Source organism: Sarcophilus harrisii, chromosome 4 (assembly GCF_902635505.1).
Source record: "Sarcophilus harrisii chromosome 4, mSarHar1.11, whole genome shotgun sequence".
Classification (NCBI taxonomy): domain Eukaryota; kingdom Metazoa; phylum Chordata; class Mammalia; order Dasyuromorphia; family Dasyuridae; genus Sarcophilus; species Sarcophilus harrisii.
In genome coordinates, this window is record NC_045429.1 from 336,678,767 (window position 1) to 336,699,676 (window position 20,910).

Here is a 20,910-nt window from a genome sequence, read left to right on the forward strand (position 1 = left end):
TAATCCTCACAACAATTTGATGTTATTACTTTATTCCCATTTTACAGTTGAGAAAACAAGCTAAAAGGTTAAGGAAACTTGCTCAAGATCACATAGTATAAGTATCTGAGTTCAAATCTGAATTCAGAACTCAGCTAGTACTCTTATCTGCTGTTCCAGTTAGCTTACTCTGGAGAACAGCCAGAACAGCCAAGAGACTATTACAATATTACAGGAAGAAAGTGATGAAGAATTAAAACTAGTTTAGTAGATAGGTAAGTGAAGAAAAAGAGAAACATAAGAATGACATTGTGAAAATAATATAAGATTTGGCAAAGGGATGGAGATGTGGCATGAATGAAAATGAAGATTCAAGAAAAATACCAAGATTGCAGGCTTAAGTAATTGGGAGGATGGTGGTAACCTCAACACTGATAGGAAGGCTGGAAAGGGGGGAGGATTTAAGGGAGAAATATAATAAGTTTTCAGATAGACTGAATTTGAGATGCCCATGCAACATTTAATTTGAGATGACTTAAAGACATTTGATGCTGCAGGACTGAAGTTAAAGATAGACACTAGGGTTACTAAGTATCATTTATAGGGATTATAACTGAACTTGTGGGTGCTGATGAGATAATAAGTGAAATATAAAGGGAAGAAAGATGAGGATCCAGAACAAAGCTGTGGAGAACACTACCCACAGTTGTTAATGGGTATGACCTGTACAAAAATCCAGGAAATGAGACAGGGGAATAGGCATGTAGGAGAACAAGAGATTAGTGGTTTCCCAAAAAGCTAGAAATGAAAGGATGGACAAAAAGAAGAAAGTGATCTACAGTGTCAAATGCTGCCAAGAAATCTAGAAAGGATGATACTTCAGAAAAAGCTGTTAGACATGGCAGTTAAGAGAGATTGGAACCTTTGGAGAATGCACTTTCAGTTGGATGAGATAAGAAGTCAGAATACTGAGGGTTTAGATGACAAGAGAGCAATTAAAGGCATCGAGTGGTAGTTAGCTTTTTCAAAAAAAAAAAAAAAAAGTTTAGTCCAAAAGAGTAGAAGTGATATAAGACAATAGCTAACAGAGATTTTAGGGTCAAATGAGAGGTATTAAAGATTGGAGAATATATGAATATATTTGTAGACAACAGGGAGGGAAACATTATATAAGAAGATAGGGAAAGTTTACAGAGAATGAAGATGATAGAGCAGTAATTTGAGAAAAAACTGGAGAGTTTACATCAATCATACATATAGGATGAATCAAGGCTGCTTGATCTTCACAAGAGAAGTCCCTTCTAAAGAAACAAGATTAAAGGAGATAATGAGGGGAATACATGTGAGGGGGGGATGAGGTGTGACATTGGGGAGAAAAGGGATCTCTCAGAGGATGGCCCCAATATTTCTAATGAAGTATAATCAAGGTTCACTGATGAAATGATAGGAAAGATTGTTCCCAAGCAGGATTGAGGAAAAACAAGAAAATCTGCAATAGCTGTTATTGCAAGGAGATAGCAAATTGATTACTATGGAGTACAAAGTGCTTATTACTATGATAGAGGCTCAGATGAGATTCTATAGCATAGATTTATAGTGAACCCAAACAGCACTTTCATGTGTTCCTCCAGCTCCATCACTATATGTTTTTTTCATCAGTATATGTTTAAGAACAAAGGAGTGTAATGGCAGGTGTGACCCAGGGTTGAGTTTGCTAAGGTCAAGGGGTAAGGGATTCAAGAGTAGAGATACTCTAGGGTTGAATTGGTATATGAAGAGATTGAGATTAGAAAGAGAGGAGAATATAGCCAGTGAAGAATATTGATCCAGGAAAGAATGGAGGAGAAGAGAGTATGAAGTTCACAGGGTTACAAATTGTAAGATATAGGTAAAAATGATGTACACCCTCTCCCAAGCTACCTGCTTAAATAGCACTTGCACTGAACAATACATGTACAAGAGAGGAGGCAGCAGAATCTAGTCCTAGCAAAGAGTCTCAATCCAGAAAATGAAGGTAGAAATGAATAAACAGGAGAAACCCAAGAAATACCAAAAGAGACTAACTACATGGCAAAGATATACTTTCACTTTTATACTTAATATTTTAATAGAATGGAATATAATACAGAAAGGGACTGAAAGGAGGATTATGAGGAAACAGTGGGAGAAAAAAGGACTCTATTCCAGTCCATAGTCTGTTCAGCTACGAAACTGATAATACAGGCTTGACCATGTCACTCCCTCTTTGGGAGCATGATATAAAAGTATGGCAATCAGAAGAGTAACAGAGAGCAATGAAAAATAAAAATTGATTGATCTAGGCCCTTCCCAAGTTGGAGGCTCAAAGAGGAATTTACCAGTGAGAGAATGGGACTGGCATGATGGAAAAATGTTCCAGGATGAGGAATTGCCAAGATTAAGAAATTGTAGCTGAAACATAATGTTGAATTCTAGAAAGTTAAAAACACGGCTGGCAGAGGAATGGGGAGATTAACTGATTTGGTCCCTTCCCAAAACATAGATCCTAGGAGGAGCTCACCATTGTAAAAAGTAAAAGATCCCAGGATGAAACTGCAGCTGAGACACAGTGTTTCATTCTGAAAAGTCAAAAACATACCTAATAAAGGAATTAGAAATATTAAAGAAGGCTCAAAAGAAACTTGCAATTCCCTAAGGGAAAAGGTGGGAATGACAGGGGTACAGAAGGTCCAGCGATGGAATATGAAAGGAGCCTGGTGCCCATATTTTAGGAAACACCTTTCCAAAATTACCTTCCCAACCTAATATCACTTTTAATGAAATGTATAAGACTAACCAAATTCCTGTCTTAAACCAGTACCAATGATTTGATTTATATTAACTATTTAGAAACACACAAGACTCCTTTATAAAAATTACAAAAACCAACCAGAGGACTTTATAGTTGATCCTGGAGGTAGGAGGCAGCTACAAAGAATTTATTTGGCTGGAGTTTGCAGGGGGAGATAGGGAAAGAAGGAATGACATGTTCAAACCTGTATTATCAGTTTGGTAGCTGAACCAACAACTATGGACTGGAATAGAGAAAGATGAGATAGATCAACCAGGAGGCTATCTCCATAGTCTAGGCATGAAGCAATAAGGGCCAGTGAGTACCAAGGTGATGCTTACAGTAGTAGAGAGAAGAAGATGCATATAAAAAATATTGTTTTTTAGTTTTTTAAATCTTATTTTATTTAGTTTCTTAAATATGTATAAATTACATTATCCCATGATTCTAAAACATTCATTATTTAATTTTAACATTAAAAAAAATTTGAGTACCTATTTTTCTCCCACCTGCTCTTCCCCCACCTTCCAAGAAAGCAAACAATATGATACTCATTATATACCATTATACTGGTGAAATCATGCAAAACATATTTTTACACTGTTAAAAATTATTAAAGACTCCCAAGAGCCTTGGGTTATGTGAACTATGCTTATGTTTACCACATTTAAAATTAAAATCTTAAAATATTATGAAGAGTTTTGATGTTATAGACTTCCTAAAAGAATCACAGGAGTCCCACGGATCCTCAGACTACACTTTGAGAAATGCTATCATATAGAATTTGTGAAATGGAAGGACCGTCAGCAGCCATGTCATCCAACCCATACATAAAGATAATTCCTTAAGTTCCCAGCAAGTGTTCATCTCATGTTTGCTTGAAGACTTTCCCCAGATAGTCCATCCTACTTGGAGGTGTTTCAAATGATGGACTTTTTTACTGACATCAAGCCTAAACTGGCCTCTTTGTAAATTCTACTCTTTGCCCACTGGGCCCACAGGAAAGAAAAAAACTAATCTCTTCTCCATGTGACAGACCTTAACATACTTGAAAAGAACTTTTTGTTGTTAATGGTTCTTTAAACTTGAAGAGGACAAATGACATCATTATGTTGAGGTCAAAGTATAGTATGTTCAATTGTAGCTGAAAAGTCTAAAACAAATTTGAAAGGCTTTACCACAGGTTCGGGATAAATAGTCCATTTGAATATTTGGGGTGACATGTCTCTAGATTTTCACATCTCATGTTTCCTTTGTACTACTTGGATTCTACTTTGCTCATTGAGCAATCTTGTACCAGCATCTCCCATGTCTTACAATTATTACAAAAGTTCTTCAGAGAAAGCTTGAGAGTGTTCTTGTAACACTTCTGATCTCCAAGTGAATACATTCCTTGTAGTGAATACTATTTCTCTGTAAATAGTCTTTTATATAAGTGTGCATTTGCATTGAGGTTACATAGCCAACTTATTAGAACTGTTTCTTTGCAATAGAGTTTGAAGGAAAGATTGTAAAGGCAAAAATGATAAGACTTGTGAACAGATCAACCTTAAAGAATGTGAATGAAGACTTGAGCATGACTCCCAGTTTAAAGATTAAATGCCTGGGAGGATAATGGTATCCTCAAGTAATAAAAGAATTCAAAAGAAGAGAAAATGGGGGGGGGGTGAATTATGTTTTGGATATGTTAAAAATAGATAATGCATTTAAGATTTCCAATAGGCAGAGGTAAAGACTGAACAAATAGCTTTGGTATTCATTTGAGTGGAGATAAGTGAACTCAATGGAGCTAATGGGATCACCTGGGAAAATAGTTTAAAGAGAAAAAAAAAAAAAGAGGACCAAGGATAAACCCTTGAAGGAAATACCCTTACTTTAGTGGGGTTGACTTAGAGGAAGAGCTAGCAAAGGAATCTGAGGGAAATAATTCAGACAGGTAGGAAGAAAATCAAGATTAAAGTTGCTATGAAAACCTAGAAATGAAAGCATATACTGGAGAAAAGGATGATTGCCAATGTGTCAAGGGTTACTGGGATGAAGATTAAGAAAGCCATTACATCTGGCAATTAAGAGACTATTCACAACTTGTGATCACTCCCTTCTAGAATTTGTGATAGAAAAGTAAAAGAAATTAGAGCATTATCTGCAACATACTATAAATTTTGGAAAAAATAAATTTCAAAGGGTTCAGGGAAAAGATAGGAAAATCCCATTAATTATAGGGGGATAGGAGACTCATGATTAAAGTTCTGAAAACAAAAAGGGAAAGCATTCCAATGAAAGAGAGTGGGAATCAAGAGTTGAAAAGATGTGTGTGGATACACAGGAAACTCATCAACTTATATATTTCAAATAAACAGAAAAGTAGTTCTAGTAAGAAATAAGAGTGGTGGATCAGGGTAATTTAAAATTAGATACACAATAAATGGTCATAGTAACACTGTTTGATAAAACCAAAGACCCAAGCTTTGGGGACAAGAACTCATTATTTGACAGAAAGTGCTTGGAAAACTGGAAAGCATTTTGGCAGAAATTACGTAAAGACCAACATCTCACACTAAATACCAAGAAAAGGTCAAAATAGGTATATGGTTTAGATATTAAGGGTAACGCCATAAACAAATTAAGGAAACATGGAAGAGTACACCTGTAACATCCATGAATAAAGGAAGAATTTATAACCAAAAAAGAGATAGAGATCATTATGAGATATAAAGTGAGTAATTGTATTACATAATTGTTCATAAGGTTTTGCAAACAAAATCAATACTTCCAAAATTACAAAGCAAAAAAGGTGCAGGGGGGAAAGGCAGGGGTGGGTAGTAATTTTCTAGCAAGTTTCTCTGATATTTAGAGAACTGAGTTAAATTTATAAGAGTACAAATCATTGCACACTTGATAAATGGTCAAAGGATATAAACAGGCAGTTTTCAGAAGAAGAAATCAAAGCTATTTATAGTCATATTAAAAAATGTTTTAAATCACTATTAGAGAAATGAAAATTAAAACAATTCTTAAGATACCATGTTACACCTATCAGTCTTGACTAATATGACAGAAAAGGAAAATAACAAATGTTGGAAGGAATATGGGAAAATTAGGACATTCATGTACTTGTTGATGGAGTTGTGAACTGATTCAATCATTCTGAAGAGCAAATTGGATCAATGTCCAAAAGGCTACAAAATTGTGCATACCCTTTGACTGCTACTAGATCTATATCCAAAAAGAAAAGGAAAAAGGACTTATTTTTACAAAAAATATTTGTCAGCTCTTTTTCTGATGTTAAAGAATTGGACATTAAGGGGATATCCATAAACTGGGGAATGATTGAACCAGTTGCATTATTGATTATGATAGAAATACTATCGTGCTGTAAGATATGATGACTAGGGTATTTTCAAATAAAACTGGAAAGATTTAAATGAACTAATGCAAAGTGAAGTAAGCAGTACCAGGAGAACATTGTACACAGCAGCAACATTATTGCATAATGATCAACTGTGAATAACTTAATTATTCTCAACAATACAATGCTAAGACAACTTCAAGGCACTCATGATAAAAACCATCTACCTCCAGAGAAAGAAATGAGTCTGAAAGTAGATCAAAGGATACTTTTTTTTACTTTTATTTTTTCTTAGGGTTTTTTGGTCACAACTAATATAGAAATATGTTTTGTATGACTGCACATATATAACCCATAACAAATTGCTTGCCTTCTCAGTGAGGGAGGAAGAAAAAAAAGGAAGAAAATTGGGAACTCAATTTTTAAACTTTACATTTAAATGAAAAAATGACATATTTTTAAAAGAAACAGAAGACCAAAACAAAGGTAGATAACCAAAGATAACTATAGGAACATGACATGGTCCTGTAAGAATGTTAATGAATGCTAAATGAGTACAATAAATGAAAAAGAACAGATTGAGTTAAAACTGGAACGAGAAGAGGTTGTTTATTGTTTCCCAGCAACAGGTAAAATAAAGTGTCACCAGGGGGACCATAATACTAATATAACTTCATAGTCCCAGGAGCAAGGTTTCTCATAGGTATGATTAACTGAAGTAAGGAGATTGTCATATTGTTATCATTTTTATTTTTCCATAAAAATAAGATAAGAATGTAATTTAATTTACAATATAACATTATTTTGAATATAGTCCTTTGTAAACTATAAAAAGCTGTAAAACATGACCCATTTTATTGATGTTTTATTTTCACAACACCTGTATTACCCAATATATCAACATATAAATATGTAAAAAAAGAAAATAAGGCTAACAGGTATATCAAGACCAACATTAAATACAGAGCTCCATAATTATAATATCTCCTGCTCTCTGCCTTCGTTCACTATAAACTAATGAGTAAATTGAATTTTCTTACAACCTCTGGAGCCAAATGTTGTTATTGTGATTTTGTACCACTCAGGTTCATTTTCTTTACATTACTGTAGCAATTGTGTATACTGCTTTTGAGTTCATATAAATATTCCTAAGCCTCTCTGTAGTCCTTGTTCTCACTAATTTTTATAGCATAATATTCCATTACATTCATGATCCATATATTACAATGGTTATGTAGCCATTCTCTAATCAAGAAATATTATAGGGGCAGTTAGATGGTGCAGTGGCTAGAGTACCAGCTAAAGTCAGGAGGACCTGAGTTCAAATCTAGCCTCAGACATAACATTTCCTAGCTGTGACCCTAGATAATTATTTAACCCCAATGACTGCAGCAAAAAGTAAGAAAAAAATTTTTTTAGTCCTTTACAATGCAAAAAAAAAATCATTGTTTATTGTGTATAGAACCTTTCTATCTTCATCCTCAGGGGTGTGTGTGTGTGTGTGTGTGTGTGTGTGTGTGTGTATTACAGTGAGATTGCTGAGTAAAAATCTATGTATATTTTTGTCATTTTCTTATCATATTTCCAAATTGTTTTATAGAATGGATGAACTAGTCCATAGCTACACCAATGGCACATTATACCTATCTTTTCATAATCTCAACCCTTTTCTTCCATATATGAGATGAAATGTCAAAGTTTATTATCATTATCTCAGGCCCTCTGATCCTTTAATGTAAAAATTGGTTAAATTGTATGTCATCCTAACTGTGGTTCCACAATATTTGAATGGTTTATTTTTTGAGACAATAAGTTTTATAACCAGGATGAGAACTCAGATCTATGGACTCCAAAATCAGTGTACTTTCCATTAGGCAACTAACTGAAAACAACTATCATGTTCTCTCTTTCTCTGTCTCTCTCTCTCTCTGTCTCTCTCTCTCTCTCTCTCTTTTGCTGAGGCAATTGAGGTTAAGTGACTTGCCCAGGGTCACACAACCAGGAAGTGTTAAGTGTCTGAGGTCATATTTGAACTGAGGTCCTCCTGACTTCAGGGCTGGTGTTCTAGCCATTGCACCACCTAGCTGCCCCATATCATGTCCTCTTAATTTTGTATCACTTGCAAAATTGATGAACATTCATATGCCTTTATCCAAATCATTAAAAAAAAACATTAAATACCACTGGTCTAAGGACAAATTACTTGGTGTACTCTACTGAGGGATTCCTGTCCCAATAACACCAAATCAACAATAATTCTGAGTCCAAACATCAATCTAAATCTGAATCCAACAAATTAATTATTGTCTATTCCCCTCTATCTTCTCACAAAAAAAGATACATTTTGTCAGAAATTCTGCTAACATCTAAGTAAATTATAACCAAGCATTCCCCTCATCTACTAGTTTAATAATCCTGTCAATAAAGGAAATGAGATTAGTATGGCATGATGTGTTCTGGATAGTTCTTTGTAATCACCATTTCCTTTTCAATATGTTCGTTAGTCATCTATTCAAAACATAGAATGTTTGAGGAGTTTAATGTTAAACCAATTTGTAAAGAAAGGTTAGTGCCAGAAACTGAAAGGCTTTTAAAATATCAAACAAATTTCTGTTCTGTTCTAGCAGTAATGGGGAACCCCTGATGTTTCTTGACCAGACCAGAATCATGGTCAGATTTGTGCTTTAGGAATATCAATTTGACAAGATGAAGGCAGAAACACCAATTAGGGAACTACTGCAATAGTCTAATTGAGAGGCGATAAGTAGCTGAATGATGTTTCTAGCAATTGTGTAGAAAGATGTATCGAAGCAAGGAAAAACAGTAGGAGAGATACTAATTAGGAAGCAGCTGGATGGTACCATAGATAAGACTGCCGGATCTGGTGTCAAAATAATTGTAGTCAACACCTCAATATCTCTGTCTTCCAGGCCCCTTGCATCTTCCCTCCCTCTGAGTGGAGGATAGATATTAGGAAGCTGCTCCCATATCCTCCATTTAATGAGAACACTCAGAGCAATCCATTTATTACATCATTTCTTATCTGGTGGCACTTCTCTGGAGTTCATCATGCTTCTATAACCTATACTTTTCCCTCCTTTTCGACCCTTGTTTGTATGATCTTTCTCCCATTAAATTGGAAGCTGCTTGTAGTAAAGATGTCTTTTGCCTTTCTTCTTATCCCCAACACTTAGCACAATGAATTGTATATAGAAGGTGCTTAACAAATGTTTATTGACTGGTAGCCTTAGTCTCCTTATCTGTAAAACAGAAATAGTAATAGCACCTAGCTCACAGTGTTGTAACCTGGATCAAATGAAGTAAGATAAGTAAAAAACTTTGCGAATCTTAAAACAATACATCAAAGTTAGTTAGCTATTAAACTGTTACATAGAAAATATTAGTGACGGAAAGCCTAGATTCAAATCTCTACTCCGGTACTTATAACCTGTGTCACCTTGGACAAGATAGTAGAGCAATTCTGCTATATTACTATATGCAAAGTAGGAAAGATATAATGAGATCTTAAATTTAGGAAATGACTGTGATGATCTAAAAAGAATCTGAAAAACGTCATACACAAAAATCTATAAAAGCTGATATTGGGGCAGCTAAATGGTGCAGTGGATAGAACACCAGTCCTGAAATCAGGAGAACATGAGTTCAAATCTAGCCTCAGACACTTAATATTTCCTAGCTGTGTGACCCTGGACAAGTTACTTAAGCCCAATTGCCCCAGCCATAAATAAATAAATAAATAAAAGCTGATGTTAGAATAGATGTGGCTGACAGGTGAAATATGTAGAAAATGACTTACAACATAATGAAGACAATCTGTCTTGTTATGATACCTCAGAAGAATAGAATGTGTTTGTCTTTTGAATTATAGTGGTCAGAAGTAGGAAAATAGAATGTTTGTCTTTTGAATTATAGCGGTCAGAAATAGGGAAAGGAGGGTAAGGAAGAAGTACCCAATAGATTTCAGCCTTTTAAAGATGATTTCTGGGGGGCATTCATCCCACAGAATCATTTGACTTAGACTGGTACCCAATTCAGGGAATTTACATGTATTCCTATTAAATTTCATCATATTAGACATGAACCAGTCTTTTTGACTTTCAATTCTTTGATAAAATGTGCTATCTATCTGACCCAGTTTTGTATCATCTGCAAATCTGAGATAGACAGATATCTATCTAGATGGATGGATGGATGGATGGATGGATGTAAGGATAACTAGGTGGGATGAATAGAGTGTCTGGCTTTGAGTTAGAGACAAGATTTGAACACAGGTCTTCCTGATTCCATGTGCAGTGGATAGAATGCTGGCCCTGGAGTTAGGAAGCATCATCTTTTTTAGTTCAAATCTGAAATCAGATACTAGATGTATGATCCTGAGCAAGTCACTGAACCTTGTTTGCTCAGTTTTGTATTCTGTAAAATGAGCTGGAGAAGGAAATGGCCAACCACTCTAGTATCTTAACTACCAAGAAAACCCCAAAGAGAGTCACAAAGAGACAGACAGCACAGAAAGATGACTAAATGACAACATAGATATATATATATTTCAATAAATATTGATTTATCCTAGTTAACATGAGCTCAAGCTGAGGCATTCCACTGGAACCTCAGACCAAGTTGATATTAAGTCATTAATTTCATACCTATTCTTTGAATCTGGTTATCAAATTAGTTTCAAATTCATATATGTATATTATCATCCAGCCCCTATGTTTTTCACCAGAGTAATATAAGACATTTATGAAAACATTTCTGTAATCGAGATAAATTATATTCATAGCATTCCCTCTCATTTTACAGCTCTATGGAAAAAAAAGGAAAGAAGGTTAGTCTAGTGTGACCTTTTCTGGATAAAGCTATCTTGGCTGTTTGTAATTAACACTTCCTTTTCTAGATGTTCACTGATCATCTTTTTGATGGTTAGTATTCCAATCTAGAATTTTCCCAGGAAACAAAAACAAGCTCACTAACCTATTATCACTGGCCATTGATCAATGTGGCAGATCCCATATGACATTTTCAGTGACTCAGTGATCTGGTTCAGGAATGAGTATCCAGGCGTGATCTCGTTTTCTTAGTACATAGGCTTGTGTCCAAAGAACAGCTGGTCACATCTGCTGAACAAGCACTAGGGAGATTGAACTTAAACCTTCCATTTTCATAGAATGGGATAGTATGAAGACACTAAAACAATATAATGTAGAGGCCTTCAGGGAGAAAATGCTGAATGTCAAAATGGCTAATCACTCCAATCTATTACAGAAGATCATAGATTTGGAGATGAAAGCGACCTTAGGAGCCATCCACTCCAATTTCTCCATTTTAAAGATCAGTAAATGAAACCCAAAGTTAAATAACTTTCCCAAGTTCACACAGGTGCTAAATAACAAAACCAAGATCCTAAACTATGTCCTCTGACATCATATATGTTACCAAATCATGCCTCTTGCCTAATTCATAAGCATTAAATTTTTCTTGCTTTCAGTTTTCACTATATTAAACCTAAGATGTTCTACCTAGCATATAGAAAGTAATTTTATTAATAACATTAAATATGATTGTTTTAATTCTCTTATCTTTTTTCTGCAGACCCTTAAGGTCATACATGACTTTATTGCAAGTCTAAACAAGAATTTATCTTTCTTCTGAAATCAGAACCTGTTTCCCATTCCTCCCTTTCTAGAAGTATCACCATTTTCCCCTCACATCTCCCAAAATGAGATTATTTTAGCCTCACTTCCTAAATCTAATTTGTCACTATGTTGTGTCATTCTTTCTTTGAAATGCATATAGGATTCACATTCCTTTCCTTCCTTATTACCACTTCCCAGATCTAGGCCAGGATTATTTCAAGTCTCCATCTAGTTTCCTACTGTCTATCTTATAATGCAGCCCACCTCCAGTTACCCCTTCCAAATTAATCTTCCAAAACCTCTGCTTTTATTTTGTCTTTAGGACCTAACAAGCTTCCTTTACAACCTATCCCACAAGCACAAATTCCTCTTAACTGACTTTCAAACTCTTTCATCAAGTGACTCCATCTTAATTACCTAATCTCACTCATATCCTGATATCTCCCTAACATATATAGAAAGTACTATGGACCAGGGATCAGAAGGTCTAGGTTCAACTTCTGCTCTGTTATACTAGTGACTTTGAACAGATTGCCTTAAAGTGAAGGAGTTCAATTAGTTGATCTCTTGGCATTCCTTAAAAGAAGAATCAGTCGTCACTGTCCACCACAATATGACATACTTATTTTTGCTTTCATGCTTTTGCTGATTTCCCTGCTTAGAATCTCCTGCCTTTCCATAACAATTCAAGTCGTCTTATTCTCAAGATCCCACTTAAATTTTTCTTCCTACATGAAGCCTTCCTTAATTTCTCAAATCCCTATCAACTCTCACAAAGACTTCTTACTGTACTTGGGACCAATATAAATGAGTAGTGTTTTAGTTATGTCTTCTCAACCAAATTGTTAACCTGTGCATAAAGACTTCCTTCCTCTTATACTACACTGTAAATTACATGTACCTTGACTCTCATTTCTAGAAAAGATCTCAACACAGAGCAGAGAATAAATCATCAACCTCATCCTTTGCTCTCTTAAGATACCAAAAGACTACCAGTACTAATCATAAAATATAAATATATTATTATACGTATACTCTTCAATATACAAAAAAGGGACTTGGAATTCTCTCACATGTATACAAGAAATAAAAACCTTCTTGATCATTTAGGCAATTGGATGATAGGAATTTCTTTTGGAGAAAATCAAATCTCAGAGCTTGTTTCCAAATCTTAACACCCCCAGATATTTAGATTAATGCCATAGGAAAGAGCCACAGAAAAAATCCTGCAGTAAGTGGGTTCAAACTGTGACTTCAGGCAAACTGTTTAACCTCTAACTGACTTGATTTCCTTTTCTGTAAAATGGGGATAATAATGTTGATAGTACTTGCTGGCCAGGATTACTGTGAAGATCAAATGAAGTTATGGATCTAAAACCATTAAAGTTCTATATATCATCTGTGGGACTATCTGAACCTCAGTTTTCTCATCTGTAATGGAAAGCATTAGACAAGATGCCCAGTATTCTGGATCTGGAATCAGAAGACCTGGATTTGATCACTTTGGGCAAGTCAAACAATTTCTCAGAGATTTAGTTTTTGTCATATATAAAATGAGAAAGTTGGACTGGATGACTTCTAAGGTCCCTTCCAGATTTAAAACTGTGTTTCTGTAATAGGAAGAAGGAAATAAGTATTTATTAAGCACCTACTGCCAGGTATTTTACAGATATTATCTCATTTATCGAAATAACCCAGGGATAAATAATGTTACTATTATCCTCAATTTTGAAGTTGAGGAAATTGAAGCAGAGATTAAGTAACTTATGATTCAAACAGTCAATAAGTATCTGAGGTCAAATTTGAATTCAGGTTTTCCTGACTCCAGACCTAGCTCTCTATCTGCTGGGTCATGCTGTAACCTCTAAGATCCCTTTCTGTTTCCCAGAACATTTGATGTGTGGCTTTCAAGAGATCTCTTGGCAATGATTCACCTCCCTGAGTAGGCTTATTTTAGAAACCAGACAGCAGTATAATAGCTAGAGAAAACCCTTGGAGGGTTCAGCAATAAAGCTGGCTAAAAGTCTATTCTCTCGGAGTTTCTGACTAAAGGCATTCTTATGGAAAGGAGACAGGCTACACGTGGATGTTGTCAAAGGCAGAGTTCAACCAGCCCTCTTACAAATCACTTCCATTTAACAGGCAGGATACAATGGTATATGTGTTTTGTTTAATTTTCCTCACTTCTTGAGTACATGCAATAAATATAAAATATATATGGGGGGAAAGGAAAAGGCACTTTTAAGGAATGCCAAGAGATCATCTAATTGAACTCCTTCACTCTAAGGCAATCTGTTCAAAGTCTCTCATATAACAGAGCAGAAGTTGAACCTAGAGTTTGGGTTTGGATCAGTAACACTTCCCAGGGAAAGCAGTAAGTAATGCAACTTATATAATTACTTAGAAGTGTACCAGAGTTTAGCATAGAGAGAACTTACTAGAAGTCTGGACAGATTTTCTATTATCAGACATGAAGTTCATTAGAACTCTAAAGGTCTCCAGCTTTCAATCTTCTTTTAGGGCCTTCAATAGTGACAATACAATGCAAGAGGAAATTGGATCACAAGGGTCCTCTCAGTCCATTATACAGCTGTCTGGGCTCTAAAATAAACCTACTTAGGGAGGTGAATCATTGCCAAAAGATACCTTGAAAGCCACACACAAAATGCCTCCAAAATCAGCTCTAAGAAGTACAAGGAGATTTCTGCAAGTTAATTACCCAAGGGCAGGGAATCTTGACTTCCTATGAAGCTTCTTGGCTTTTTGGCTTTCTTCCTTGGCTTCCTTGCTTCTTCAAGCTCAAAATATACCTTCTATAGGAGGTTTTCCCCAGTTGTCCAGTTACTAAGTCTGTACCTGGTTGTTTATATATTGTTTCCCACATTAGAATGAATGCTTTTTCAGGTTAAGGACAAGTAATTTTTGCTCTTTTTTGTATCTGTAGCACTTAACACAGTTTCCGGTGCATTGTAACTGTTCAATATATACTTGTCTGCCTGCCTGCTTTCCAAAATTTTATAATCTATTTGGAAAGGGGAGGGGGGAATCCTAGTAGTCATTTAAATTTAATTCATTTCAACAAGCATTAATTAAGTGAATATTATGTGCAAGGCTCTATTCTAAATTTTAGGAATATAACATTCTTATCCTTGAGGTCCTTATAGTCCAGTAAGTATACAGATCTGTGTCATAGACACAGATAACTATTAATATAAGTTAGAAATTCCTTAAGTGTGAAAGAAAGGAAGAAAAGAATTGTCTGAGAAATTTGAAAAGGGAAGGATTTCTCACTAGAGGGGAAAGCTCAAGAAAGGTTAATTGGTAACTCACTTTTTGAAAGAGGAAAAACTTTTAACAACTAGACATTAGGAGTAAGGAAGAATCTACTAGATCAAGGCTAACAACATGCTAGGAGAAAAGGGCAGAAGGAGACAGGGAAGAATATGGAGGATTTCAAGTAAAACAGCAGGAATCAAGACTGGAAAATCCATTGAAACCTTGAATGCCATGTTAATGAATTTTAATTTATGGGACTTACATACTATAATTACAAACATTTCAATAACATAATTTCAAAAGTATGTATGAACTGCACAGCTATTATGTACAACTTATTTCATTTAAATATATAATAACATTATCATACAAATTTCTTTTTTTTTCCTTCACTCCACACCACTCTACTGATGGTTACTATTAGATATAAAATCATTCTATATGTACTTCTGTTTATCATTTCTTTCTCTGAGTGCAGATAGCATCTTCCTTCATATGTCCTCTATAGTTAATGCAGGCATTTATAATAGTCAAAATGACTTATTTGCTCAAAGTCATTTTTAAAGCAGTTGTTGTTACTGTATACAATTTTAGGTTCTGCTTATTTCACTTTTCATTATTTTGTACAAGTCTTTCCATATTTTTGTAAAATCATTGAGCTCATCATTTCTTATGTCTACAGCATTCCGTCAGTCATAAGCATAAAATCTTGAACAAGAGCCTAAATCAATCAAAGAATAAATACTAAATATACCTTCTAAAGAGAAAGCCTTCAGGTTCCTTATGCCAATTTAACCCTTAATTGTATCACTTTACTAATAATTTAAAATAACAATAAGCACTGTATACTTTGTTATAAAATTTTGAGACTTTATACTTTCATTAGTTTCTTGTAAGTGTCGTTCCATTTTTTATATTTATATTCTCCAGCACTTAGCACAATGCTAGAATATAGAAAATGTTTGTAGATTGATTGGTTGATTCATAATGTCTCCTAAATTTGTCTCTTTATGTTTATATCTACAGCTACTTAAAGCCAAGGTCATCTCTTGCTAGACCTACAGCAACTTACATATTTCCAGGCTCCAACAAGACTTCAGTATAACTCTCTCTAGAATTTATAGGCTTCCTCATGCCTGTAAACTTTTAAAAATTAATTCTTTTATTTTACCTTGCTTATAGGTTAGGATCTTGTATATCAACATCACAGTGAGCAACACAGATGAATGATGGAATGGGAAGGTATGGTCATTGTACCAGGAGAATGCATTCTAAGAGTACCTGCAGCAGTGTACTTAATAATATAATCATTTTATGTGCCAGGTATTTTTCTATGTACTGGTGATACAAATATAATTAAAAAGAAAGACAGTTTTTGCCTTCAAGTACCATATTCTAAAGGGAGAAGACAATACACTTCAAAAAAAAAAGTTGAAAAAAATGTGAATATGTTGTAAAGAAGATAATTAATTCATTTGACATTATGGCAGTGAAGTTGGACAATAAAGGGTGGTAAATCTGGGGCTCTCCTCAAAATGGAGGATGAAGGAATGAATGGAGAAGGCAGCTAAACAAAAATTCTTTTCTTTCCATCTCTACATATATTATTCACATAAAAATGAGTCAGCTTAAAAATTATCACTGTTCCAAACATTCAGCCAGGGTATTCAAGAACTATTTCATTATCTTTCCTCTGATCTGTTCTCAGCCTCTTCCACCTGTACCCCTCAGGCAAATTTATTGAACATATATATTACATATGTACATGTATAATTTATACATATATATTTATATTTACCTTTTACTTTTTCAGAAACTTTTAAAGGCTACATCCTGTGCCAAGAATACTCCAACTTGTCCAACTTCTCTCTTTCTATTATTCAAATAGCTATGGAAATCTCTGTTCTTTCATCAAATCTTAAATTTCTTCCTTAATCTGTAATGATTTTACTTATTTGTATTTATTACCAAATTTATTTAAACTGGGGTTATTATTTCCTGTCTTTCTTATTTTAAGGATAACATTGCTCTTAATCTTCCATATCTTCCTCACTAAAATTTTATGAACAAATTTATATTATAAACATGTCTTATTCTAGGCTTCCATTTCCGCTTCAGCAAGTAAGTCAGGTTTTTGCTGATTGACCTAGTCTTTAAGCTATTTAGTTAAAATATTGCATGAAATTTTTAGAGTGTGTGTGTGTCAGTGTCTTCTATTGATATTTTTATCTTCAATAACTTATTTGAATATGTCAGGAGCAGGTTGTCTTGATTGCTTACCATCCTTTTCTCATTTTTATTCCGTTTTACTTTTGTACTAATTTTGACATTTGCTTTAATAAGCCAGTTGTTTGGCAGTAAATAGACAGCTGATTCCAGAATGATCCCCAAATAATTAAAGAGTAACCTTTTATCTATCAAAATATAATCAATTTCATGTTTGTGGTATCAAATTATTTTAAATTTTTCTTTCAACTTTCAAATTTTAATTATTAACTTTTAATATTCATTTAAAAATGTTTTGGAATCCCAAATTCTCTCCCTCCCTCCAGCCTCTTAGTACCATTGAGAAAGAAAGCAATGTGATATCAATTATACACATGGAAAACTTTTCTATATTAGTCATATTTCAAAAACAAGCAAGAAATAAATTATGCTTCAATTCACACTCGGTGTTCATCAGTTCTTTCTCTGGAAATGAATAGCATTTTTCATCATGAGTACTTTGGAATTGGCTTGCATCATTTGTGTCAATCAGAGTAGCTAAGACTTTCACAATTGATCATTGTTAAAACATAGCTGTTACTGTGTACAATGATCACCTGGTTTTGCTCACTTCATTCTTCATCAGTTTATATATGTCTTCTCAGACTTTTCTCAAAGCATTTTGTTCATCATTTCTTACAGCACATTATTTTTTCACAGTCATATGGTAGATATACCCTCAACTATCAACGACTTGCCATCAGAGAAAGAGCTGAGATATATATGTATGTTTGTGTGTGTGGGCATGTTTACATATATGTACTTATCTATCTATACACACACATATCTCTTTTAAAAATCTTTTTGGGATACAGATTTGGTTACTGTGTCTAAGGGTATACATAGTTTTATAGTCCTTTGGGCATTGTTCACTAGGATTCTTGAACTAATTCACTGTTCTACTCACAATGCATTAGTGTTTTCCCACATCCATTTCAGCATTTTGTCATTTTTCTTTTCTGTCGTGTTAGTTCTTCTGATAGGTATGAATCTTTAATTTTCATTTCTTTAAGAAATAGTACTTTAGAGCATTTTTTCATATGACTATAGATATCTGCTTTCTTCTTCTGAAAACTGCCTCTACATATCATTTTACTATTTATCAGTTGGGGAGTGGCACTTATTTTTATATTCAATTCAGTTTCCTACATATTTGAGAAGTAAGGCTTTTTATCAAAACTTGTAAATTTTTTTCTCCCAGTTTCCTGTTTTCCTTCTGATTTTGGCTCACTTATTTTTATTTTTGTTATGTTTTTTAGTACCTTTAAGAGTTTGAATGTGCTGCCATTTGTTGCATGTGTTTAGTATTGATCTTTCTTCATTGTCTATTGTCCCTTTTAGCAAAACACAGTTTTCCTAACCATTTCTTTTAATTAGGTCTTCTTTTGCTTTTCTTTTGTCTGAGATCGGGATTCTTATCTTTATCTTTTTTAACTTAAGCTGAATCATAACAGATTTTGCTCTAGTCTCTTATTTTAACTCTGTGTATGTCTTTTTTTGTCTCAAGTTGCTTGTAAGCAACATATTATTGGATTCTTGTGGCTAATCCACTCTGATTTTCACCTCAATTTTATGAGTGATATCATCTCATTCACATTAAGTTGTGATTATTATGTATTTCCCTCCATCTTATTTTCTTCTGCTTATGAATCTTTCTAATTTTACCCTGTCCCTCCTCAGATGTCTGTTTTTTTTTCCTGACCCACTGCCTCCCTTAATCTGCTCTTCCATTTTTCTCTTACTTAACACCACCATCTCTTTTTATCTTATCTTCCACCTTTTGTTGGATAATATCACACACACACACACACACACACACACACACACACACACAGTCTTCCCTCTTTGAACTAATATCAATGTGATGTTCAAGTATTACCTGCCACCATCACCCTCATTTTCCCTTCTACTGTAACTCCCTTGCAATCTGTTTTATGTGACATAATTTTTCCCATTCTTCCTCTCTTCTCCCTCTTTTCAGCTCTCTTTTTTCATCCCTCCTTTTTTTAAAGATTACCCTACTGGGAAGGAGACTAAATGTCATATGTGCACACACATATAATCTAAATCTTCTAACAATTAAAGCCATCTTCAAAAGAACTTGGGATTTTCTTTTTACAATCAACACACCTTTTTACCCCCATCTATGTAGAAAACATATATATATTTACATATATGTATGTATGTATATAAAGAGAGAACCTTATAACTGTTCTAACAATAATAAAGTTCTTTTTTTCTTTTTAAAAACTGTTTATTTTTATTTTAAAATATTTTATTTTCCCAGTTACATGTAAAACCAATTTTTATGTTTTTAAAATTTTGAGTTCCAGATTCTCATCCTACCTCTTTCCCCATTAAGAAGGCACATGTGAGATTATGTAGAACATTTCTATAAAAGTTATGTGTCAAAAGAAAACATAGACAGCCCCCCCCTAAAAAGACAACCAAGAAAAATAAAGTTTTTTTTAAAATATGCTTCAATCTGTATTCATACACAATCAGTTCTTTCTCTGGGTTTAAATAGCATTTTTTCACCATAAGTCCTTCAGAGTAGTCTTGGATATTGTGGAGAATAGCAAAATTATTCAGAACTGATTATCCCACAATATTGCTATTAGTTTGTACGTGATACATTTTACTTTGTATGAGCTCATGGAGAGCTTTACAGGTTTTTCTGAAGCATCCGGCTAATCACTTCTTATAGGACAACAGTATTCTATCATAATCATATGACACAATTTATTCAGCCAATTTCCAACTGATGAACATCTCCTTAATTTTCAATTCTTTGCCCTGAGAAAAGAGCAGCTAGAAATATTTTTGTACATATAGGACCTTTCCTTTTTAAAAAAATCTCTTTTGGGGTACAGAACTAGTAGTGTGTCTTTAGGGCAAAGGATATACATGATTTTATAGCTCTTTGGGCATAGATCATGATTAAGTTCTTAGAAGTTAAATGTATCATCATCTGTTGTAGGAATGTGTTATAGTCTTAAGTCCCTTTTGATTTCTCTTTCATATTTACCTTTTTGTGCTTCTCTTTGGTTTTATGTTTGAATTCAAGTTTTCTATTCATCTCTAGTCTTTTTATTAAGAATATTTAAAAGTCCTCTATTTCATTAAATATTCATTTCACCCTGAAGGATTGTGCTCTATTTTGCTAGGTAGGTTATTCTTGGTTATAATCCTAACTCCTTTGCCTTCTGGAATATTACATTCCAATTCCTTCACTTCTTTAATGAGGAAGTTGCAAAATCTTGTGTGATTCTGATTGCAAATCCATGAAAATTGATTTATCCTAGACATGGGAGCTATGGAATTTGGTTATAAAATTCCTGGGGGTTTGGAATCTCTTTCAGGAAGTGTTTGGTGGATTTTTTCCATTTTTATTTTGCCCTCTCTATCCAAGATATTGAGATAACTTTCCTTTATAATTTCTTGAAATATGATGTCTAGGCCTTTTTTTTATTGTGACATTGTTTGTCCAATAATTTTTAAATTATCTCTTCTCAATCTATTTTTCACATCAGTTGTTTTTTCCAATGAGATATTTTACACTTTCTTCTATTTTTAAA

At 34.0% G+C, this 20,910-nt stretch overlaps 1 long non-coding RNA gene across 2 annotated transcripts in view; it reads left to right on the top strand.

Moving 5' to 3' along the window:
- Window positions 1-134: 134 nt before the first annotated feature.
- LOC116423309 overlaps window positions 135-20,910 on the top strand; it is a 29,737-nt gene continuing 8,961 nt past the window's right edge. For both annotated transcript variants that reach the window (XR_004233866.1, XR_004233865.1), the window contains exons 1-2: window positions 135-254; window positions 16,250-16,309. This is a non-coding gene — a long non-coding RNA (uncharacterized LOC116423309). The remainder of the gene's footprint in view (window positions 255-16,249; window positions 16,310-20,910) is intronic.